The 18,148-nt window shown below is 39.8% G+C and overlaps 1 pseudogene; it reads right to left on the reverse strand.

Annotated features, from left to right (window-relative positions):
- Positions 1–202: 202 nt before the first annotated feature.
- Positions 203–18,148, reverse strand: part of LOC743498 (uncharacterized) — a 31,682-nt pseudogene continuing 13,736 nt past the window's right edge.

Below are 18,148 nucleotides of genomic sequence, written 5' to 3' on the forward strand. Positions count from 1 at the left end.
CACCTTACAAATGTCATACCACTTCACAATTTACAAAGTATTCACACAATAATTATTCCACTTGATCTTCAGAACAATACAAGTGATATGGTTTGGATCTGTGTCCTCACCCAAATCTCATGTGGAATTGTAGCCCCCAAAGTTGGAGATGGAGCCCAGTGGGAGGTGATTGGATCATGGGGGCAGATTTTTCCCCTTGGTACTATTGAGAGGTGACAGCCTGCTGGCAGCCCTTGCAACCCTCGCTCACTCCCGGCGCCTCCTCTGCCTGGGCACCCACTCTGGCGGTGGTTGAGGAGCCCTTCAGCCCGCCGCTGCACTGTGGGAGCCCCTTCCTGGGATAGTGGAGGCCGGAGCCAGCTCCCTCAGCTTGCGTGCAGGGAGGTGTGGAGGGAGAGGCGCGAGCGGGAACCAGGGCTGCGCGAGGCGCTCGCGGGCCAGCTGGAGTTCTGGGTGGGCGTGGGCTTGGTGGGCCCCGCACTCGGAGCTGCCGGCCGGCCCCGCCAGCCCCGGGCAGTGAGGGGCTTAGCACCCGGGCCAGCAGCTGTGGAGGGTGCACCAGGTCCCCCAGCAGTGCCGGCCCACCTGCGCTGCGCTTGATTTCTCGCAGCCCTTAGCTGCCTCCCCACGGGGCAGGACTCGGGACCTGCAGCCCGCCATGCCTGAGCCTCCCCACCCCCGCCGTGGGCTCCTGCACAGCCCGAGCCTCCCAGACGAGCGCCGCCCCCTGCTCAACTGCGCCCCGTCCCATCGACAGCCCAGGGGCTGAGGAGTGCTGGCGCACCACTGCTACTGGCAGGCAGCTCCACCTGTGGCCCCAGTAGGGGATCCACTAGGTGAAGCCAGCTGGGCTCCTGAGTCTAGTGGGGACTTGGAGAAACTTTATGTCTAGCTAACTTTGTCTAGCAATCAGCACTCTGTGTCTAGCTCAAGGTTTGTAAATGCACCAATCAGCACTCTGTGTCTAGCTCAGGATTTGTAAATGTGCCAATCAGCACCCTATGTCTAGCTCAGGGCTTGTGAATGCACGAATCAGTGCTCTGTGTCTAGCTAATCTAGGGGAGACTTGGAGAACTTTTGTGTCTAGCTCAGGGATTGTAAATGCACCAATCAGCACCCTGTCAAAATGGACCAATCAGCTCTTTGTAAAACAGACCAATCAGCTCTCTGTAAAATGGACCAATCAGCAGGATGTGGGTGGGGCCAGATAAGGGAATAAAAGCAGGCTGCCCAAGCCAGCGGTGGCAAACCACCTGGCTCCCCGTCTGTACTGTGGGAGCTTTGTTCTTTTGCTCTTTGCAATAAATGTTGCTGCTGCTGACTTTGGGTCCACGCTGCCTTTTTGAGCTGTAACACTCACTGCAAAGGTCTGCAGCTTCACTCCTGAAGCCAGCGAGACCATGAACCCACCAGAAAAAAGAAACTCCAAACACAACCGAACATCAGAAGGAACAAACTCCGGACATGCTGCCTTTGAGAACTGTAGCACTCACCACAAGGGTCCGCAGCTTCATTCTTGAAGTCAGTGAGACCAAGAACCCAACAATTCCGGATACACTATGTAGGGATAGTGAGCAAATTCACATGAGATCTAGTTGTTTAAAGGTGTGTGGCTTTTTAAACACTTTTTGGTTAAAGTGTTAAACCACCCCACCTTCCTGCTACTCCAGCCACATGAAGATGCCTGTTTCCCCTTCACCTTCCACGGTGATTATAAGATTCCTGAGGCCTCCCCAGAAGCAGAAGCTGCTATGCCTCCTATACAGCCTGCAGAACTGTGAGCAAATTAAACCTCTTTTCTTTGTAAATGACACAGTCTCACATATTATTTTATAGCAATTTTAAAATTCTTTTATTTTATAGCAATTCGAGAACGGACTAACACAAAGATCAACATTAATCTCCCTCATCCCAAACTATTCAGCAGAATGTAATCACTTAAATGCTGTCTCCTTCTATTGGAATGAAATAAAGAGATGAAGACCCCTTAAAAATAAAACTTTCTTTAGCCTGAAAAAACTCATCTGCTCTTCCAATGGTAGATTGAATATGATGACTCCCAGCTTTGGGTAATCAGATCTCTAGCTTGTTTAAATGGCATTTAGATCCACTGGTCATTAGGAGGAGAAAATAAAGAGTACTGGTTGGGCAATCAACACTGTTGTAAGAGTTATCTTTAGGCAAGATACAAATCTATATTTAGCCAAAAGAGTACTAAACCTTTATTTTGCAAGAAGGAAGAGCACCAAAAGAATGAGAAAAGATGCTGTTGTAAACGTGATGCCAAATTGTGCAATTCGTACTCGCTCATGCAACTTCAGAAAGCTGAAGTTGAGCAAATTTTTCCAAATTTTTGCTTCCGGAAGTCCCAGCAGGGCACCCTAGTGGCAATACTAAGAATTACATCTAATATATTGAGTAATCTCTGTCAATAAATGAACATAGAAAGTCATAAAAAAGATATACAATAGGTTTCATGTCAAATTAGGTAGGTCAGGAGTTCACGGCCAGCCTGGCTAACATGGTGAAACCCCATCTCTACTAAAAATACAAAAAATTAGCTGGGAGTGGTGGCGGGCACCTGTAATCCCAGCTACTTGGGAGGCTGAGGAAGGAGAATTGCTTGAACCTGGAAAGTGGAGGTTGCAGTGAGCTGAAATTGCACCATTGCACTCTAGCCTGGGCAATAACAGCGAAAATCTGTCTCAAAAAAAAAAAAAAAAGTCACACTACAGTAAAAACGAATTTTAATCAGGGGCTTGAGGGAAAAATCCTATAAGTAGTGTCAATATCCTTTTTGAAACTGTATTTGTATAAAGTTCCTAAGTTCTAACCAGTTACATCAGAGATGAGAATGAGTGGGCAGGCAATATTTCTTCTGTGCTAATCCAACAAATTTAATGATTTAATTTGTGATTTATTATGACATTTTTAAATAAATACATCTAAATACATCTAAATAAATTTAAATGCTGTTGGACTCACGAATTTGATTTGAAACGTATAAATAAGTCTGACTGATATTAGACTTGTAACTTTAATTCAAAAATTGTGAAATTATTTGTTCATGAACATTATTTCAAATTTTAAAATAATTCAATATTAAACCCTCAAGTTTAAATTTATCAGATATGTAAGTAATAGTCAAATGCTTGAATAGACTTGTTGGATTTGCAAGCCTTCCTTGATTTGTTGTATTCTTCCCTCAGACATTGGAAAACTCCAGTTGAGCTTTCTCTTCACACATGCCCTCTTTGCCTTTGACCTTCTCTGTCAACGTTTTGACTTAGCACAGAAGCTCTCACTAGAAGCCTAGCAGATGACAGCACCTTGCTTCTTGTACAACCTGTAGAACCATGAACTAAATAAACCTCTTTTCCTTGTAAATTACCCAGCCTCAGGTATTCCTCTTTTAGCAACACAAAATGGAAAAAAAAATCTTCAATTGAGTATCTTCTAAATAGATGGTAAGAATATGTAAGAGATAGAAAAAAGAGAGACAATACTGTGTATTGGTTTTGTTAATGTGTCTACTAATTTCCTCTGTTTGGAATGACTGGCATTTCTTAATGTTTCTACTTCTATTAACATTGAGTGGAAGCTGGGCACAGTGGCTCACACCTGTAATCCCAGCACTTTCGGAGGCCAAGGCGGGTGGATCATGAGGTCAGGAGATCGAGACCAGCCTGGTCAACATGGTGAAACTCCATCGCTACTAAAAATACAAAAAAAAAAAAAAAAAAAAAAAAAATAGCTGGGTGTGGTGACATGCACCTGTAGTCCCAGCTACTTCGGAGGCTGAGGCAGGAGAATTGCTTGAACCCGGGAGGCAGAGGTTGCAGTGAGCCGAGATTGCACCACTGCACTCCAGCCTGGGCCACAGAGCAAGACTCTGTCTCAAAAAAAAAAAAAAAAAAATTGAGTGGAATACCTAAAATGTTTCTGATTTTTGTCAGATGATGTACAAATTTAATCAAAATTTACAATTAGGTGGACACAAATTCCATTCACAAAATTATTTTAATTTTATTCCTGATCACCTTATATTCCTTAAAAAGAAAAAAAAAGAGGAAGGAAGCAGGGAGGAAGGAGGGAGGGGAAGGATAAAAGAAGGAAAGAAGGAAGGGAGGGAGGGAGGAAAGGTTGGGAGGGAGGGAAAAAGGCAAAATTCCTACGTTTCAGAGTGCTATGATATGAATGTGTCCCCCCAGAGTTTTGTATTGAAACTTAATTAACACTGTGATAGTGTTAAGAGGTGAGGTCTTTAGGAGGTGAATAAGTCAAGAGGGCAGAGCTCTCATAAATGATCAGTGACTTATAAAAGAGCTGTAAGGGAGCTATTCATCCCTTCCACCCTTTTTTTTGTTTTAAACCCCTTCTCCATGTGAGAATGGAGCAACAAGTTGCCATCATGGAAGCAGAGAGCAGCCCTCACTAGGCACCAAACCTGCCAGCACCTTGATCTTGTGTTCCCCAGCTTCCAGAACTGTAAGAAATAAATTTCTATTGTATATAAATTACCATCTGGGGTATTTTGTTTGAGCAGCGCAAATAATCTAAGACACAGACGTATTCAAAATGTAATCCTTTTACTCTTTTCTCTTTTGGAAATATTCAGTCATTCACCAAATATTTTTCAGGTGCCCAAGTGCCACATCCTGTGTTGGATGCTAAAGATGCACTCCTGAGTAATACAGGCATGGCCCATACCTGTGTAGAATTTAAACAGAACTTCATCAGGTACAATAGAATAGACTAAAAAACTACAAAAGACAAGTAGATTTTAATTTTCTAATTAACTTGCAATATCTCTAAAGTATATTTTAATTCCTCACTTTATCAATATTTACTATACTAATAGATGTATTGAATTTAAAGGGTAGATGTGGAAAAAAAAGGTTCTATTACACCAAATGCCCTGTAGGTGGATTTTTAAGATAAATATTTTCATATTTCAGTCTTTCAAACTAGTTATTGTTATTAAGCAAAGGACAAATAGACTAATTATGCTGTTTGGGGCAATGGTTTTAAAAATGGTCACAATTGGCTGGGCACGGTGGCTCATGCCTGTAATCCCAGCACTTTGGGAGGCTGAGGCTGGTGGATCACCTGAGGTCAGGAGTTCAAGACCAGCCTGGCCAACATGGTGAAACCTTGTCTCTACTAAAAAATACAAAATTAGCTGGGTGTGGTGGCATGTACCTATAGTCCCAGCTACTTGGGAAGCTGAGAGGCAGGAGAATCGCTTGAACCCAGGAGGCGGAGGTTGCAGTGAGCCAAGATCACACCATTGCCCTCCAGCCTGGGTGACAGAGCTAGACTCTGTCTCAAAAAAAAAAAAAAAAAAACAAGTCACAATTAGTATAGTATATTAATTGTTTTATAAGCTTAGACAATACCATACAACAAAAATCTTTACTTCTAATCCATGGAAATTAAGTCTGAAATTATTTTTAGCCTATTAATACAATTTTGAAATGCCTTCTAAAGGAATTATATAACAGACAGGAATCATTGAAATTCAAGTTAATTAAGAAAATCTCTTTATAATTTAAAAAAATCTCCTATAGTCTATAAGACTTTATAGGAAATAATTAAATGCAAATAAGAAAGCCATCTCAATATGAATTTTGCTGGCTCTTGAGAAAATATTTTAATTTTAAAAACCACTTGATATACTTGTTCTTTTCTAAGTGTTTCATCCATTTCCATGAACTGAAAAGTATAATTTAGATTTAGGTCTTCCCTGCAAGAATTGGTCAGAAGCATTCCTACACAATACACAAAATTCAGAAGGTGAGCACAAAAGGCTAAGTCTACTCTCTTACTATAAGAACAAACAAGCTAACATTGCACTTTCTCAGTCTTTGAGTCCTGTCTGATTTCTTCATTCTTGTCTGATTACTTCTCTGGCCCCAATCTCTTAACACTGCCCCTTTTCCTACTCTTTAAACACCACTTAGCACACTGAAGTTGTACTGACCCATTTACATCTTTTGACATTATGGTTTAGTGTTTCTCATACTGTGCTATACATTTCCTTTTACTTTGTTCACGCAATAGAAATGATTTTGTCATAAATTTTGACCCCAGCCCTTGTTCAAAAATGGGCACATTAAAAATTTGTGCTTACCTTTTAGATGTCTCTCAAATAATCTTATTGTTTCATTCAAATCCAAAGATCTAGTTTAGTTTCTGTGGAGCTGAAATGCTTACTGGTTGCCTCCTCACTGGCTCTACAACCTGCAGGCTGCCTCTCACTTATCAAATCATTCCTTAATCTTGTTTTCGAAGACAATGGCAGTAGTGACTATCAGCTGGTGATAACATTTGGTGCCTTCCAGATTTCAGCATTTCATGTCCCTTGTCTGGGACACATGCATACCACCAGGCTCACCCTGTTTCTGGGTTTTTTACAGCTTGGTAAAGCTATCACGGCTTCTCAATTTCTTACTTAATGCTTAGAGGACATCTACGGGAGTTTGGATTGGGTTGTCTGTCTTGCTGGAATCAGACATTAAATAGTGCCAGTGCTTAGAACCAGACTCAGCACCTGCATCTGGCTCTGATTCACATCTGCTGTCTACTATCTAGTTCAAAATCATACAAGTTTTTTTTGTTCATGGTCACGTGATCAGAAATCCACATAAAAGCAGGCAGCATGAATTATTTTATTGATTTATTACAATGATGAGGCAAGAAGGTCTGTGTGGCAACTCTTGGGGTGATCAAGTGCATGTAGAGGTTCTAGCTATACTTGTTTACCTCTGGTCGTGGTTCTTCAAAACACTCCAAAGTGGACTTTTAGTGGAATTTAATTTGAACATCTCAAAATTGATTAATTCAATTTCAATTATAGTGTCTAATATAACACCTTATAGCAGGCAATTATCTAACATAGCACAGAATTAGTTGGGACAAACTGGCACCCAGTTTGTGCTTGGGTTTTTTGTTGTTATTGTTTGTTTGTTAATCTCAGGGAATATATGCAGCATTTTAGATGCTCAGGGTCTACTTTAATTTTAGAAACACAATATTGTGTTCTTACTGCCACTCCTCCTTGTTTGGTACAGATCCTATAACCCAAAAAGTGTTTAAAAATGTGAATTTAATACAGGTGAATTAACATTTTCTAAGCTAGTGGCCTGTCTTTCTGGTGAAGCAAAGCTATAATTTTCCTATTCTTTAAAGCCGCAGTGGGGTGCAGTGGCTCACACCTGTATCCCAGCACCTTGGGAAGCTGAGGCGGGCAGATCACTTGAGCTCAGGAATTCAAGACCAGCCTGGCCAACATGGAGAAACTCTGTCTCTACAAAAAACACAAAAAATTAGCCAGGCATAGTGGTGCGTGCCTGTAGTCCTAACTGCTCCAGAGGCTGAGGCAAGAGAATCGCTTGAACCCAGGAGGCAAAGGTTGCAGTAAACTGAGATTGTGCCACTGCCCTCCAGCCTGGCCACAGAGCAAGATTCTGTCTACCACAATTTTGATCGCAAACGCATACAATCAACCCTATCATGAAAGACAAAAGGCATCTGACAATTAAAGAGATTATTATATTTGGGCTGTATTGGGAGATTATTCATTGATGAGGAACATCTCAAGGAAAAGTGGAGGTAGGGTTTTAAAGAGGTGGATAAACAGGGAAGTCATTGAGGAAGGATGGAGATGGGTTTTTTTGTTTGCTTGCTTGCTCTGTTTTTTGTTTGTTTGTTTGTTTGTTTGTGACAGTCTCACTCTGTCGCCCAGGCTGGAGTGCAGGGTTGTGATCTCGGCTCACTGCAACCTCTGCCTCCCAGGTTCAAGTGATTCTCGTGCCTCAGCCTCCCGAGTAGCTGGGATTACAGGCACGTGCCACCATGCCTGCCTAATTTGTGTATTTTCAGTGGAGACAGGGTTCCACCATGTTGGCCAGGCTGGTCTCGAACTCCTGACCTCAAGTGATCCACCGGCCACCACCCCTTGCCAAAATGGGTCTTATCTAAGAGTACACAACAGACAGCAGGGTAGTTGTTTGTGGTTAGCTATTTCTTGGAGCACAAAAGAGTCGGAGGAGGGATCCTGACTACCTGGCTTTCCAGGTACACAGGGTTCAGATAAAATTGAACATTGTCGATTGTCCTTTTGTTCAAGATAAATGAATATCACTTATTGCTGAACAACTTGGAGCTGATTATAAACTTCCCAAATGTTGACGAAGGGTCTAAGAAGTAGTCTCTCAAGAATTATTGTTGGTATTGTTCCTAGAAAATCAGTTAAACCATCTATTAAGAGGTGGTAAAAAATGTTGATTGTTTTAGGATCCTGGAGACCCTAAAGGCTTGGGCATTGCAAGAGACAGATGCCTAAAACGAAAAAGAGAAATATTAGTATACAAAGTTGTATTATAGTAAAGAGCTAGGAGTTGAACTCTGAGGGTACTGGTTCAGTGGATTCTAAGAGGTTGTCGAAAATCTTTTGGGTATATAGCATTGCTTGTTGCATTTCATGCTCTTAAGATAGCTTGTCAGTGCTATTGATGTTGTCCACAGTCTTGGTTGCATCTCATCTAAGGGTATGCTTGACCCAGGAATTCCTTAGTGGTCCAGACAATGGCTTGTCCAGGGAGAAATCCAGCTCACTCATGGGTTGCTGCAGTGGTGGGTTCTTCCAAGTTTATATCAGATCATTGTTTAACTTGAGGGACTTCTTCAGATTCTGTGGAAAGGGTCAGCTGCAAGGCAGCCTAAAGTCCCAGAGATTGGGCAGTCAGGTTTAGTTCTCCGTGACTCCGAGTCAGGCAAAAGGAAGAAAAATTAGAAACATTAGTTTGGAGGACTGTAGCCAGATATTGAAGGAAACCAGAAGAATTAAAAATTTGGTAAGGATTAACTGTTTGAGCAAGGTAACCAAATTCAGTCCAATTTTTGGGTAGGTACCAGAACTGTTTTTTTTCACAGGGTGAGGGTTGGAAGTCACTTAAATCTCTGACAGACAAGACAGAGTTTGCATGTCTATCAGTTATCTGACATTTACAAAGAGACATGAAAAAGACTTCAAAGATCATGAACTGGGCTGGAATCTAATAACCAGGAAGGATGTGCTGTAAATGACGCATAGTTTTCCATTGAAACACAAAATTTCTCTCTATAGTCACCCGTCTTTTGATCAAAAATATTCCCAAAAAGATTTTTTTTTATTTTTTTATTTTTTTATTTTTGGGACAGAGTCTCGCTGTCACCCAGGCTGGAGTGCAGTGGCACAATCTTGGCTCACTACAACCTCCGCCTCCCAGATTCAAGCAATTCTCATGCTTCAGCCTCCCCAGTAGCTGGGAGTACAGGCACACGCCACCATGCCCAGCTAATTTTTATATTTTTAGTAGAGACGGAGTTTCACCATGTTGGCCAGACTGGTCTCAAACTCCTGGCCTCAAGTGATCTGCCCAATTCGGCCTCCCAAAGTGCTGGGATTACAGACACGAGCCACCACATCTGACCCCCCCACCTCTTTTTTTTTTTTTTTGAGACAGGGCCTCACTGTATTGCCCAGGCTGGCCTCAAATTCTTGGACTTAAGTGATCTTCCCAGCTCAGCCTCCTGAGTAGTTAGGACTACAGGCATGCACCACCACTGTGTCTGCTAAGATTATAGATTATTATTTTTTATTTTTATTTTTTGAGACAGGCTTTTATACCCAGGCTAGAGTACCAAGGCACGATCTTGGCTCACTGCAGCCTCTGCCTCTTGGGATCAAGTGAGCCTCCCATCTCAGCTTCCTGAGTAGCTGAGACTACAGGCATGCACCACCATGCCCAGCTAATTTTTACATTTTTTATAGAGACAGGTTTCACCATGTTGCCAGGCCAGTCTCGAACTCCTGGGCTCAAGCAATCCACCTGCCTCGGCCTCTGAAAATAATAAGATTATTCTTGATTACAAAATAAAACTGGTCTAATTAGATTTGACTTGATTATTTATTTAGGTGTAGTCATAATAATAACTTACCATTAAGACCTTTCTAAATTTGCTTTACTGAATGTTTTCAATAAGGATTTAAGAATTAGATTAGACTTTTAAAAGCTTATTGAAGCTAGAAAGCTAAGCCAAGAAGCTAGATTTCACCTGCAGAGGCTATAAATTTGGGAGAATTCTTCTCTTCTTGGGGTTCCCAAATTATCTTCAGTCTTCTTGGCTTGCTAGGAAATACCTTTTCTCGCTCATCTGTAAGGCTAGAATCACTATAAGCCACGAACCAGGCCAGTTTCCGAAGAGGGCTGTGTAAGCACTGGGTCCACAAAGTCAACCTTAGTTCCTTAAAAGTGCCTAGTGATATTAATAAAAATAGCATCATTCTCAAATATGATGTTCCAGGCCAAGATCTTGGTTGCATAACCAATGCTTCTAGTTATGTCCTGGTAACAAGGAGGACAGGCTTATTTTCAACCTATCCAGATAACTGTATTGCCATTAGAATAAGAATACTCAGTAATAGTTTCTGAATTTTGGAGTGGTTGAAATGGAAAAAAAGATCATTTACAAATGTTTTATATTGTTTTAAAAAGCAGAGTCTATTAAATTGTTATGAGTTATAGATAGCTTAAGAGAAAAGAGCAACTGGTTTCTTATATTTCCAAAAACTAGAACATTAAAGCATCAACAATACTCCAAACAAAAATCATAATCATCTCTCATCAGTTCATTCCTTTCAGTGTAATTCATTCATTCCAGTGTAATTAATTCCAGTGTAAGAATTAATGCCCAATCTTAGATTAGTAGCCTCATGAGTCCACCTGCTTCTTGAGTGGCTTCTGGAAATACCTGAACATACCTGACTCCGTCTACTGGTATAGTCCGAAAGTTGTTTAAGTGATGCCATCAAAAGTCTGTACCTCAAAACATTTGGCATCATCCTTTTCCACAGCACATGAGACAGTCCTTCTTTGCTGAAGATGAAGTATTCGGGCCTGTAGTTAATTATAAGAGCTTTCAGAGCAGCATTAGAGAGAAACAAAAAAACTGTCTATTGATGTCCAAAGATTAAAAATGATCGTGGTTAAGTTATTACTGATAATTTTCAAAAGTGGAAGGTCTGATGGGTGTTTTTAACAAGAATAGTGCAACTGAGAAGAATATTTGGGTATTTCTGTGTTATATAAAACAAGATAATAAAGTCAATCCAAAAAAGCGTTTAAGACAAAATATAAGCATAATGATGAAGCCTACTTTCCAAAAAGAGTGGTTATTACATTTAATTTATACATATGGATACACATGATCTTTATGAAGAAAAAACTCCAGATATAATAATCCTGACATATACTATACCATGACTATATGCCAAGCACATATTTAGAATATATCAAGAATATCAAGTAAAAGGATTCTGTAAGTCTGGAGTATGTCCTAATCAGAAGATGCTAGATTCAAATTAAAGAAGTACAGTTGTAGCCAATATTTTTTAAATAACTGAAATTATGACTAATAACACTATACTGTTGCTTTTTTAATATGAGGCAAAGCAGCACCAGGACTCTGATAAATAGAAACATATCATGGACAGTAAAGGCACTGACAATTCTCCAGCAACTTCCCATACAGCTTACAATTTCTGAAATATTTGTATTAATAACATTTTACCATTTAATCTAGGGAAGACTAATCATAACTTCCTGCTTAGCAATTGCCCCACCCCAAGTTCCATTTAGCAACTATGGGCCAAGAATGAATAAGGGCTCTGGGGACTCAAAGGTGAACAAGACAAAATTCCTTTCTCCAGAGATCTTTGTCTTACAGTGTAGTGGGGAAAATACAGTAATAGGAGTTACAAGCACAGACTAGCCACTCTGTGCCCAAACTCGGAGTAGTGAGTAGAGTGAGAAAAGGAAAGGTAATGAAGGTGGGTTATGTACGGCTTTTGGAGAAATGATCGCTAAATGATTTTATGTGGTTTGAAGAATGAACCTGAAGAGTAAAAGAAAGGATATCTATGTAGACTTTTCTTAAAAGAGTTTAATGGAGTGAGTAGATAGGAAGGCAATGAAGGTATAGACAAGATATGAACAAGATCCTTAAAGGGACAGAAATCAAGAGCACAAATTAAGAAATACAGGCCAGGCACAGTGGCTTATGCACTTTGGGAGGCCGAAGCAGGTGGATCACTTGAGGTCAGGAGTTCGTGACCAGCCTGGCCAACATGCTGGAACCCCATCTCTACAAAAAACACAAAAATTAGCCGGGTGTGGTGGTGGGTGCCTGTAATCTCAGCTACTCAGGAGGCTGAAGCAGGAGAATCTCTTGAACCCAGGAGGCGGAGGTTGCAGTGAGCACAGATTGTGCCATTGCACTCCAGCTTGGGTGGCAGAACAAGACTCCATCTCAAAAAAAAAATAAATAAATAAAAATAAAAAGTAAAATAAATAAATAAATAAAAAGCAGCCCTGAAATAAAAACGTTAATTTAAATGTAAAGTGATAGGTAAATTCCTCCCTGATCAGTAGAATTTTCCCAATAATGATGTCCTCTGCCAAGTGTGATTCATATAGTAATTAGAGCTTTTGAAGATTGGCTATAAATGTTTGAAATAGTTGCCAAAGAAAACAGGAATGAAAAGAACAGTGTCCAAAGACTGTAAAAGCACTTTCCATTGGCACTGATCCCCACCATGTATTGTAGAGATAATATTTCTGGAGGCACCAATCAGGTTCCACATTGGAACCTTCTCTAGCAGGGCCAAAATGCCATTGTGTTGAGTGGAGAAGGCAGATTATGGAGGAGTAAAGATGTGAGACCTGGAGTTGGAATCAAAGGAATGGAGGGCTCTGTGCAATTAATAGTAGGAATAATGGGACAGCCTAAAATAGCTGGAAGGATAGGACCGCCTTAGCTCCTAATCTGAACCTAAACTATTAAACAGCTCATTCATTATATTAAATCACTTAATCCTCACATCAACCCTCTGAAATGAAGTGACATATTTTAGAAGCCACAGGATCCCAGATCTTGTACAGAAAATATTCTTCCAGAAATTTTTATTACACAAGCTCTTTTGAACCAATTCAAATCAAAAGGTATTTTGGTAATTAACTGATTTAATTTTAATTTTTTTTTCTTTTTTGAGACAGTCTCACTCTGTCGCCCAGGCTGGTGTGCAGTGGCATGATCTCAGCTCACTACAACCTCCACCTCCTGGGTTCAAGCGATTCTCCTGTCTCAGCCTCCTGAGTAGCTGGGATTACAGGCACCCACCACCATACCCAGCTAATTTTTGTATTTTTAGTAGAGATGGTGTTTTGCCATGTTGGCCAGTCTGGTCTCGATCTCCTGACCTCAGGTGATCTGCCCACCTCAGCCTCCCAAAGTGCTGGAATTACAGGCATGAGCCACCATGCCCGGCCTTATTTTAATTTTGTATTGTAGATGAGTCTGCTTCTACAGTAAACTCTTTTATAGCTAAGGATTAGGGTAATTTACTCAAACATGCTTTAAAAAGTTTATTCATTCTCCAGCAAAGTCTTAGCAGAAAAAAAGTTTATTCAGTCCAACAACTTATGAATAAATAAATAAAATGTGGTATAACCAATGAAATATTATTTGGGGATGAAAAATAGTAAAGTACTGATGCATGCTGTAGCATGGAAAAACTTTGGGAAAAAAGCCGCATGTGAAGTAAAAGAAGCCAGACACGAAAGGCAACATATTATATGATTCCATTTGTATGAAATGTCCAGAACAGGCAAATCTATAAAGACACAAAGTAGATGATGGTGCCTAGGGCTAGGGGAGAGAGGGAGGAGAATGAAGAGTGACCAGGTTTCTTTTAGGGGAGAAGAAAATGTTCTACAATTAGATTGTAGTGATAGTTGCACAACCTTGTGAATATACTAAAAAATACTGAATGATATACCTTAAATGTGTAAATTATATGGTATGTGAATTATATCTCAAAGCCGTTTTTTAAAAATTTACTCATTTCATGTTTAAGAGACCTAAAATGTACCAACAATTCAAAACATGATAGTTATTAACAATTTAGTAACCCGCTAGAAAATATTTCACAACCTATATCTGTTATTCCAAATAATTGGAAGATGGTAAATCAGTCATGTACCTAATTGATTGATAATTTATTTTTTAAAAAACTATGATATTTTGGTATAAGGTAGAATGGACTTTTTTCTTGGAATTGTATTACTGTAGGATTTTCTTATAATTTATTTATTTTATGGTGCTTATACTTCCATAATTTAAATGATTTAAACCCAATTGTACTGAATTTTGCTCTATACTCATATTTTAATGTGACATTGATATTTTGGTCCTCTATTTGGTCCATACTTATAAAATCATGCAGTTATTGGTATTTTAATTATAAAACATTGCTGAATCATTTCATCAAAGATTAACAAATTTCTTGGATTAAGAAAATGTGGCACATATACACCATGGAATACTGTGCAGCCATAAAAAATGATGAGATCATGTCCTTTGTAGGGACATGGATGAAGGTGGAAACCATCATTCTCAGCAAACTATCTATCGCAAGGACAGAAAACCAAACACTGCATGTTCTCACTCATAGGTGGGAATTGAACAATGAGAACACATGGACACAGGAAGGGGAACATCACACACCGGGGATAGTTGTGGGGTGGGGGGAGGGGGGAGGGATAGCATTAGGAGATATACCTAATGCTAAATGACAGGTTAATGGGTGCAGCACACCAACATGGCACACATATACATATGTAACAAACCTGCATGCTGTGCACATGTACCCTAAAACTTAAAGTATAATAATAATAATAATAATAATAAATTTCTTCACCTTGGATTGCTAAACATTAAATTCAATGTGTGGCACCTTTACCTGTTTGGATAGGTTATCTCCTTAGTTCCCAAATCAGCCTTACATTCTTCTTAGCAGCCTTTGTTTTTTGTCATTCATTCATTCAACAGCTTGTACTGAGCACCTCTTATGTGCCAGGCACTGGGGATATGCAGCAAACAGACACTCTCTCTGGGATGTAGGAGTCCAGGAAGGATGTATAATTGAATAAATAATTGCAATAATAGGCATTGTGGCAGCACTTAGTAAAGAGTCCTTAACAGATATAGAAATCCAGCTAAGGCATTTCAAGGAAGGTGATGACAAGGTCAAGACTTGAAAAATGAATAAAAATTAGGAAGGCAATGAGTAGGGTAGTTCAAAGGGATAATAAGCATATTAAAAAGTGCAGAAATCGGTTACATAATCAAGCTTCAAAGGTAACGTTCAATAGTTCAGAGTGGTTTAAGAATTGAGTGCAAAGGAGGAGATATGGCTACAGAGAACTAGACAGGTTTTGAAATGCCTAATAAGCTGGTTTAAGGAATTTGGATCGTCTAAGGGGAATGGAAGTCTTGAAGAGTCTTAAGCTTTAAAACAAGATTAAGATCTGTGATTTTAGAAAGATTAAATATCTTTAAGTGCTCTTCAAATCAAGCAACCTGACAAATCCTTATAATCATGATTTCTATGAACCTCAGCTATTATTTCCAAATATTTGGCATTTTTTCCCACTTGAAAAAGAGTTATCACAAAGGAATAATCTGTCCCTTCCAGTAGCAACCAATCAATTTGCAAGTGGAGCTCCCTTGGCTGAGAGCTTCCAGGTGCACTAGATCAAGAAGAGTAAGAATAACCATTTTTAAAGCTCCTTTTCATTACATAATGTTCCCTCTGAAGAGATAATGGTACGTTTGCACCATGAAATATTATGTAATCATTAAAAATAAAGAATTAGAGCTATTGACATAGAAAGGTTTCCAGAAAGTGTTTCTAACAAGAAATGCAAGATGCAGGAAAGTGTCTCCACAATCTTGCAACCATAACATCCCACTATATATGTATATGTATATTAGCACATGTATTGTACATGTTTATATTTGAGTATGATGAACATTTATCACAGTATCCAAGCTGAGTAAAGTTTCTCATTTCCATTTGTTTTATATGCATGTATAAAACATATATTTATATATATTTTGTGTATATATATATTTTATGTATGTATGTGTGTGTGTATATATATATATATATATATATATATATATATATATATATATAATGTTTTAGATAGGGTCTGGCTCTGTCACCCAAGCTGGAGTGCAGTGTGGTGCAGTCTCCACTCACTGCAACCTCTGCTTCCCAGGCTCAAGTGGTTCTCCCACCTCAGCCTCCTGAGTAGCTGGGACTTACAGGCGTGTGCCACCACACCCGGCTATTTTTTCTTTTTCTTTTTTTTTTTTTTTTTTTGAGATGGGGTCTTGCTCTGTCACCCAGGCTGTAGTGCAGTGGCGCAACTTCAGCTCACTGCAACCTCTGCCTCCCAGGTTCAAGCTATTCTTGTGCCTCAGCCTCCTGAGTAGCTGGGATTTCAGGCGTGCACCAGAACGCACAGCCAATTTTTTGTATTTTTAGTAGAGGCTGGGTTTCCGCATGTTGCCCAGGCTGGTCTCGAACTCCTGAGCTCAGGCAGTCCGCCTGCCTCGGCCTCCCAAAGTGCTGGGATTACAGGCGTGAGCCACCACGCTGACCCTGTTACATTGTTATATAAGAGCACGTGTGATTGCACAAAGCAAAACAAAACAAACCTAGTAAAAAGAACCCCATCAACCAACTCCCACTGGGAACCTCAGCTTAGTCTTGATTTTTAATGAATACACATACACACTGAAGTTTTCTCAGTGTTGCAATTTGGCCTCCCTGGGAAGCTGACTCTGAGTTGGAGAGTGCAGGGAGTTCATTGAGAAATGCTTTGGGGATCAACCACCGTGGAATATTCTTGCAGAATTGTGCTGAACTGAAACAAAAGGACATTTATATTCACACAGTAATCAGTCATCGATGTGGGCTTCCTCCTCCCTACACACTTTGACTTTGTAGACAGCAGGTCTACAATCTTTTGAGGGAGAATGCAGCTGGGATGGGAACTGTAAGTTACCAGCAGTCGGAAGGACTTAGTGCTTCAGTCGTGAAATGGGGAATGAATAGAACATGTATCACAGCATCTACTACAAGTCATTAGCATTTTTTTTTTTTTTTGAGACGGAGTCTCGCTCTGTCACCCAGGCTGGAGTGCAGAGGCGTGTCATTAGCATTTTATAAGGAATCATGATTTAATATACTTATTTATCCTATTTAGTGCTTTCATCTTAAATTCCAGCTTGTTTCATATTAATCACATTTATTACTATTATTAAGATTCAGGTCATTTTATAGACCTAGTAGTTAAATATATATTGTGGTAGCCAGCCTCCATGATGGCCCCCAATGATCTCTGTCTCCCAGTTCTCTCACCCATGTGTAGTTCCTACCCACACTGCACTAGGAGTAGTCTCTGTGACCACTGGAATACAGCAGAAGTGATGGCATGTCAGTAGTGACATTCAGTTATAAAAGACACTGCAGCTTTTATTACCCTCTTTTCAGATCCCTTGTTCTGGGTGAAGATGCTAGCTACGATAGGCAGGCTCGCTGCTGAGGACCTGTGGCTTGCAAATAACATTAGTAAGTTTGGAAGTCAATACTCCAGTCCTACTTGAGTCTTGACATGACTGAAGCCTCAGCTAAAAACTTGAGAACCCCTTATGCAGAACCACACAGCTAAGTCACTCCCAGATTCCTGATTCTCAGAAATGAGGTGAAATAATAAACATTTGTTGCTTTAACCTGCCTGATTTGGTGGGTAACTTGTTGTGTGGCAATAGATAACTAATACATATATATTTTTAATTATTGAAATATTTCTACCAAATTTCTGGAACTCATGAAGGCATAATTTAAACCAGCTAAAATAAATAAAGGAGGATAAACAATGGAAGATAATTAGGATATTAGAACATTTAGGACTATCATACATTTTGCTTTGCTAGAATCTAGGTATCTGTGTAGGCAAAGGAATAGTAAGATTGCTATAGAAACAACATACATTATATACACCCTTTCTTATGTCCTCTATTAACCCAAGATGATTAAGTTGGTTTAAACATTTGAGGGTTTCTCTTTTTTTCTTTTTTCTTTAATTTTTTAAAAAATTAATACTCATGTAGAAACTCATCTGGGGCTGACAGTCTGTCTTCTAGCTTACAATTTATAGCAACACAGAACAACTACTTTTATGATGCTCAA

The sequence above is a fragment of the Pan troglodytes genome, chromosome 3, assembly GCF_028858775.2.
Source record: "Pan troglodytes isolate AG18354 chromosome 3, NHGRI_mPanTro3-v2.0_pri, whole genome shotgun sequence".
In the NCBI taxonomy this organism is placed as follows: domain Eukaryota; kingdom Metazoa; phylum Chordata; class Mammalia; order Primates; family Hominidae; genus Pan; species Pan troglodytes.